We start from the raw sequence: 7,185 nt of genomic DNA on the forward strand, positions 1-7,185 counted from the left end.
GGTGTACCCCACCTCCTGCCTGCATTTACTAGCTTCGATAGGCACCGGCATACCCGATGGGCGGCACGGTGGTGCAGCCGTAGAGTGTCGGGATCACAGTTCTGAGGACCGGGAATCAAATCCTGTGTGCACTTTTCATGTTCTTCCCGTGCCTGCATATGTTTCCTGCAGGCACTCTGGTTTCCTCCCACATCCCAAAGACATGCATTAATCAGAGACTCTAAATTGCCCATGGGTGTGATTGCATGTACGACTGTTGTCTGTCTCCATGTGCAATGTGATTGGCTGGCAACCAGTTCAGGGTATACACTGCCTCCTGCCAGATGACAGCTGGGATTGGCTCCAGCACTCGCATGACCTTCGTGAAGATAATCGGATCAGAAAATGTATGGATGAATTATTGGTCTTTGCACATATTTTGAACATTGAAATTGTTCATCACTGCCCCCAGTTCCCACTGGTGTTTAGATATTTTCTATACATAGGCACTCGCACCACACTCCAGTTGCATTGCATTATCATTTCAGAATTTGATACAGTTGGCCAAAAAGGTATTGTGAATCTGTGCTGCTGATTTGAAGCAAACACTCACTTCAGTCAGGGGAGTTTTCTGAAATGAATTTTCTAACAAAATAAAAATAAAATGGAAAAAAATAGAACACTGGACACTTTGATTTTAGAAAGTTATCAATCCATCGCAAGTCTCCCCATCACAGCCAAGATTGTTGCAAAAGCTATTTTTTATCAACTCATCAATTTCTTCAACTGAAATTGAATTTGACAGACTTCAATTTCAAAATCCTTCACTGTACTGAATCAGCTATGATCATTGTGCAAAATTACAGTATATAAGGTTGAATACTGACTCAGGAAAAGTGTCAGTTCTGGTCTTGTTACAGCTTTTGATGTAGATGTAGATGTAGATGTTACGGGCCTCAAGTTTTGAGGCCAGCGTCTCAAAGTTGAATATTTTTTGCTGCTTTGAACTGACCTCTCCTACCTCTCCTTTTGGACCCCTGGAAAGCAGAAGTGATGAGAAGGAGAGAGCCAGTTGTTACTTCTTCCCCGGAAAGCACATTCAAGTACTTTTTGTACAATTTTAAACAAAACTTCACATTATAGTCATTGTCTTCTTCTTACAATCAACTTCCCATCTCTAACAATTGTACTTTACAGTCAATCACAACCGTATACGTACATATCCACTCTTGCTGATACACAATCAAGGACTTCAAAGAATGGCTCATGTCACTAACCAAAGCAATGTTGTCACAAAGTGAAAGTTCTCTCTTTCAAAGACATTTCAATCCTACATTGGATTCCTTTACTTTAAACTGGGGAGGTTCTTTTATTATAACTGTTTACAGTCATTAACTACTGCTGACCATTCAGCGTTATACTATGCTATAAACTGAAATTAAAAAAAAAAGGTCATATTAACGTGTCACGTCACCACACCCACACTTGCTCCATTCTTCTGAGCTCCATTGCTCTGAAACATCTGCTCCTCAGGTGTAGATCGGCCATCCATCAATACAGTACACAAACACATTATTCAAGGATAACGGTTTTGAACAGTGTTTCACAACACCCACCTCACCGGGAAAGCAGAAGTGATGAGAAGGAGAGAGCCACTTGTTAGTTCTTCTCCAGAAAGCATATTCTGGAGAAAGAAGAAAGATTGGGTTCAATCCCTGTGTGGCGTTTGCATGTTCTCCCCATGCCTGCGTGGGTTTTCTCCAGGCACTCCGGTTTCCTACCACATTCCAAAAAGATGCAACATTAATAGAACGCTCTAAATAACCCGTAGGTTTGATTGTGAGTGCGGCTGGTTGTCTCGATGTGCCCTTTGATTGGCTGGCAACCAGTTAAGGGTATACCCTCCCTCCTGCCAGATGACAGCTAGGATTGACTCCAGCACTCGCGTGATGACAAGTGGCCAAGAAAATGGATTGATGGAAGATCTTGAGTATTCTTTACTTTTAATGAGATTACTTCGCTGTAATGCTCCTCTGTTCACGGGTGGAAGTGGACAGCGGACCATAACTGTGATTACCCTGGAATCAGAAGGCTATATGTTTTCAAGTCTAGCAGAAGAAGTGGATAACACGAATGCATTTTCTCTTTGCGTCACGAGATCAAACTTTTTTTCATCATGCTTTGAAGAGATGGCAAAGACAAAACACATCTATTCCAAACTGCTCCCTCAGTGTTTGTTTTTTGAATGAAGCAGGTGTAAAAACAGGTGCCTGAAAACAAGAGTTACTTATCCGTAACTGCTAACCTGCAGGGCGTCGGTAGAAATTCACCTACTGTGGGTCGAAGACAAAGAAGAGGAGGAAACCGGATCCATCGTCAGAAAAAAAGAGGAATGCACAGAGCCTACAACTGAGTGTAGGGACTTTGAATGTTGGGACTATGACAGGAAAAGCTCAGGAGTTGGTTGACATGATGATGAGGAGAAAGGTTGATATTCTGTGCATCCAAGAGAGCAGGTGGAAAGGTAGTAAGGCGAGCAGTTTAGGAGCAGGGTTTAAATTATTCTACCACGGAGTAGATGGGAAGAGAAATTGAGTAGGGGTTATTTTAAAGGAAGAGCTGGCTAAGAATGTCTTGGAGGTGAAAAGAGTATCAGATCGAGTGATGAGACTAAAATTTGAAATTGAAGGTGTTATGTATAACGTGGTTAGCGGCTATGCCCCACAGGTAGGATGTGACCTAGAGTTGAAAGAGAAATTCTGGAAGGATCGAGATGAAGTCGTTCTGAGCATCCCAGTCAGCGAGAGAGTTGTGATTGGTGCAGATTGTAATGGACATATTGGTAAAGGAAATGGGCGATGAAGAAGTGATCCATCCAGGAAAGGAACTTTGAGGGACAGATGGTGGTGGACTTTGCAAAAAGTATGGAGATGGCTGTAGTGAACACTTATTTCCAGAAGAGGGAGGAACATATAGTGACCTACAAGAGCAGAGGTAGAAGCACGCAGGTGGATTATATTTTGGGCAGATGATTTAATCTGAAGGAGATTACTGACTGTAAAGTAGTGGTATGGGAGAGTGTAGGGGAGAGTGTAGCTCAACAGCATAGGATGGTGGTGTGTGGGATGACTCTGGTGGTGGGTAGGAAGATTAAGAAGACAAAGGTAGAGCAGAGAACCATGTGGTGGAAGCTGAGAAAGAAAGAATGTTGTGCAGCCTTTCGGAAAGAGGTGAGACAGGCTCTCGATGGACAGCAGAAGCACTCGGAAGACTGGACTACGACAGCCAAGGTAATCAGAGAGACAGGCAGGAGAGTACTTGGTGTGTATTTTGGTAAGAAAGGGGAGAAGGAGACTTAGTGGTGGAACCCCAAAATACAGGGAGTCATACAAAGAAAGAGATTAGCGAAGAAGAAGTGGGACACTGAGAGGACTGAGGAGAGGCGAAAGGAGTACATCGAGATGCGACGTAGGGCAAAGGTAGAGGTGGCAAAGGATAAACAAGAGGCATATGAAGACATGTACATCAGGTTGGACACGAAAGAAGGAGAAAAGGATTTCGACAGGTTGGCCAGACAGAGGGATAGTGATGGGAAGGATGTGCAGCAGGTAAGGGTGATTAAGGATAGAGATGGAAATGTGTTGACTGGTGCCAGTAGTGTGCTAAATAGATGGAAAGAATACTTTGAGAAGTTGATGAATGAAGAAAATGAGAGAGAAGGAAGAGTTGAAGAGGCAAGTGTGAAGGACCAGTAAGTGGCAATGATTAGTAAGGGGGAAGTCAGGAAGGCACTACAGAGGATGAAAAATGTTAAGGCAGTTGGTCCTGATGACATACCAGTGGAGGTATGGAAGCAATTTGGAGAGATGGCTGCAGAGTTTTTGACCAACAATTCAACAGAATACTAGCGGGCAAAAAGATGCCTAAAAAATGGAGGGAAAGCGTTCTTGTTCCCATTTTTAAGAACAAAGGCGATGTTCAGAGCTGTGGGAATTATACAGGAATAAAGTTGATGAGCCACACAATGAAGTTATGGGAAAGAGTAGTGGAGGCTAGACTCAGGACAGAAGTAAGTATCTGCGAGCAACAGTATGGCTTCATGCCAAGAAAGAGTACCACAGATGCATTATTTGCCTTGAGGATGCTAGTGGAAAAATACAGTGAAGGTCAGAAGGAGCTACATTGTGTCTTTGTGCATCTAGAGAAAGCCTATGACAGAGTACCAAGAGAGGAACTGTGGTGCTGCATGCGTAAGTCTGGTGTGGCAGAGAAGTATGTTAAAATAGTACAGGACATGTATGAGGGCAGGAGAACAATGGTGAGGTGTGCCTTGGGTGTAGTTGCAGTGGTAATGGATAGACTGACACATGAGGTTAGACTGGAATCCCCTTGGACCATGATGTTCGCAGATGATATTGTGGTATGCAGTGAAAGCAGGAAGCAGGTGGAAGAACAATTTGAAAGATGGAGACATGCACTGGAAAGGAGAGGAATGACGATTAGTCGAAGTAAAACAGAATATATGTGCATGAATGAGAAAGGTGGAGGGGTAAGAGTGAGGCTACAGGGAGAAGAGATAGCGAGGGTGGACGACTTCAAATATTTAGGGTCAACAATCCAGAGCAATGGTGAGTTTGGTAAGGAAGTGAAGAAACGGTTCCAAGCAGGTTGTAACAGCTGGCGGAAGGTGTCTGGTGTGTTATGTGACAGAAGAGTCTCTGCTCGGATGAAGGGCAAAGTTTACAAAACAGTGGTGAGGCTGGCCATGATGTACGGATTAGATACGGTGGCATTGAAGAAACAACACGAAGCAGAACTCGAGGTAGCAGAAATGAAGTTGTTGAGGTTCTCGCTCGGAGTGAGCAGGTTGGATAGGATTAGAAATGAGCTCATTAGAGGGACAGCCAAAGTTGGATGTTTTGGGGACAAGATTCGAGAGAGCAGATTTCGATGGTTTGACATGTTTTCAATGGTGAGAGAGTGAGTATATTCGTGGAAGGGTGCTGAGGATGGAGCTCCCAGGCAAAAGAGCGAGAGGAAGACCAAAGAAAAGGTTTATGGATGTGGTGAGGGAAGACATGAGGGCAGTTGGGGTTAGAGAGGAAGATTGAGAAGATAGGCTAAGATGGAAAAAGACAACACGCTGTGGCGACCCCTAATGGGACAAGCCGAAAGGAAAAGAAGAAGAAGAAGAAATGTCAATTTTGTAATTTTGCTCTTACACTTCTTTTTTCTGATATTCTATGGTGATGCTGATTTACTGACAAGCAGAGTATCATTTTGGCAGAACTAATGTCTCGAATTAAAGGGCGCTACTTCGAGCATGGGACTGACAACAAAGGAAAGAATCCTATATACGCAATGAGTGCTCTGGAGGAAAACTACTTCAGGTTGCATCAAACATTGGTCTTAAGATCATGAACTATGCATATTTCACATAAAAGTGTGTGCATGTGTGTGTGTGTGTGTGTGTGTGTGGTGTGTGTGTGTGTGTGTGTGCATGCATGCGTGTGTGCGTGTTGTAATATCTTCAAGAGCTTTGGGGAGATCATTGCTTTATGCTTGGCTCGAGGAGGTCCAACACCTGACTTTATGAGCGACTGGTGTTGCACCTGTCTTGCAACTGGAGATATGGATAGTGTAGTGGTGTCCCCTGAAGACATCTCAGATACAGAAGCAGATAATGGAAAAGGTAAATACCCTTCATTCAATAATTAAGATCCATACATGTATAACATTTGTGCACTTATACAAAGTTAGTATCCAGAAAATCATGTGAATTTAATATCTAAAATTTTCTGGGTAAAAAGAGCTACTGATGAAGAACACTGAGTCTTGCTGATGATCTACTTGGATGTACGGGGGTCATAAAGGCAGAAAAAGGGACTCATTGATAAGGTATGTAATTACATCTCAATCAGTGTGCGAAATTATCAGGCAGGGAAGGAAGATGTGATGTAGGCATAACATGTGGACACTATTGAAGATGTCAACTAATTTATTTTCTTCCATGTCATGCAGAACTTCGTCACAGCCATCCATGCATCTCTCCACAAACACTCATTTCTGAAAGTGTCAAAAACATTTTCATGTTTAACCGATACCTTTCAACTTTTTTAGGATTACGACAACACACTCCACAAACAGGACAACACACCTCAGAATACTCTTTCCTGATGTGAAGCTGCCTCATCCAATACCACGCACTGTGAACATGCAGCGGGCTATTCCCAGATTTTTCTGGTTGAAAAAGTAGAGTTTTAATGCTCAAATGGAATTTTCCAGGGAAGGCAACTTTCAAGGTGGTTATGTATGCTTTCATTTTAGAGCATCTCAAAAATATCTTCATAATGGCATACCATTTTAGATGACTCGAAATTATGATAGCTAATGACCATGAAATATTAGTACTTCAGGAAAAACAAATTTATAATGGTGAGTGTCAACACTGTAAAATAAGCCAATGACTGTGCATCTGTAAATATAACATTAGATTGCACTGTCCATTTTTAGTTAGTTTAGTTAATTATCAATAATTACCCCAATTTTCTACATTTTACTGCTTTTAAGGCTTTGTTAAAGTATGAAACCATACCTCAATGGCCAACCAAACCACTGAACAGCTTCTTGAATGAAGCTGAGCGCTGTGACTGATTTCTTGTCCTTTGCAGCATTCATATACATGATCTAACCACATATTTTACAGTTACCGCCTTTAGGAAAGAACACACTAACTAATACCAATTATTTACTCACCTTTCTTGAGTATCCATAAGGACCTCCAAAAATGACAATGTTGTACCTTAAACCATAAACAGAAACTTTTTAAGCAAAGTGAAATGCAAACTGGTCATTGTATTTGATATTAAAACGGTTTCTGAGTAATCCGTCTTCTTCTTTTCCTTACGGCTGGTCCCGATTAGGGGTGGCCACAGCTTTTCATCTTTTTCCATCTAAGCCTATCTCATGCATCTTCCTCTCTAACACCCACAATGTTCATGTCCTCCCTCACAACATCCATCAACTTTTCTTTGGTCTTCCTCTCGCTCTTTTGCCACACAGCTTCATCCTCAGCATTAGGGATCGCAAAAAACTGCTTACTTTCATAACCGGTTTTAACCGAACAGCTGTAGCAAGAAACCGATTAACCGGTTTTAAAACCGGTACCATTGTGGTGTTTACATAATTCACCCGCGGGACCTCAAG

The 7,185-nt window shown here is 42.3% G+C and overlaps 1 long non-coding RNA gene across 1 annotated transcript; it reads right to left on the reverse strand.

The window, feature by feature from the left end:
* Positions 1 to 883: 883 nt before the first annotated feature.
* Positions 884 to 6,941, reverse strand: LOC133502730 (uncharacterized). Its single transcript, XR_009795562.1, has 3 exons — positions 6,736 to 6,941; positions 1,596 to 1,663; positions 884 to 1,016 (listed from the first exon to the last, which is right to left on the reverse strand). It is a non-coding gene; the product is annotated as an uncharacterized LOC133502730 (long non-coding RNA).
* Between the last annotated feature and the right edge of the window lie 244 nt (positions 6,942 to 7,185).

The sequence above is a fragment of the Syngnathoides biaculeatus genome, chromosome 6, assembly GCF_019802595.1.
Source record: "Syngnathoides biaculeatus isolate LvHL_M chromosome 6, ASM1980259v1, whole genome shotgun sequence".
NCBI classification, from domain to species: domain Eukaryota; kingdom Metazoa; phylum Chordata; class Actinopteri; order Syngnathiformes; family Syngnathidae; genus Syngnathoides; species Syngnathoides biaculeatus.